This window comes from Lupinus angustifolius, chromosome LG09 (assembly GCF_001865875.1).
Source record: "Lupinus angustifolius cultivar Tanjil chromosome LG09, LupAngTanjil_v1.0, whole genome shotgun sequence".
In the NCBI taxonomy this organism is placed as follows: domain Eukaryota; kingdom Viridiplantae; phylum Streptophyta; class Magnoliopsida; order Fabales; family Fabaceae; genus Lupinus; species Lupinus angustifolius.
In genome coordinates this window covers 343,948-344,289 of record NC_032017.1, presented here as the reverse complement: position 1 = coordinate 344,289, position 342 = coordinate 343,948, and positions in this window count along the sequence as shown.

Below are 342 nucleotides of genomic sequence, written 5' to 3'. Positions count from 1 at the left end.
ATTCTCATCCTCATCCATATTCTCATCCTCATTCTATCCTCATCCTCATCCTCCTCCTCATCCGCATTCTACTCCTCATCCTATCCTCATCCTCATTCTCGTCCTCATCCTATCCTCATTTTCGACCTAATCCACATCCTATCCTCATCCTCATTCTCGTCCTAATCCTATCCTCATCCTGAACCTAACCTCACCCTCATCCTCATCCTCAACCTCATTCAAGTCCTCATCCTATCGTCATCCTCATCCTCTTCCTCATCCTATCCTCCTCATCATTCTCGTCCTCATCCTATCCTCATCCTCGTCCTCATTCTACTCCTCATCCTATTCTCGTCCTCATCC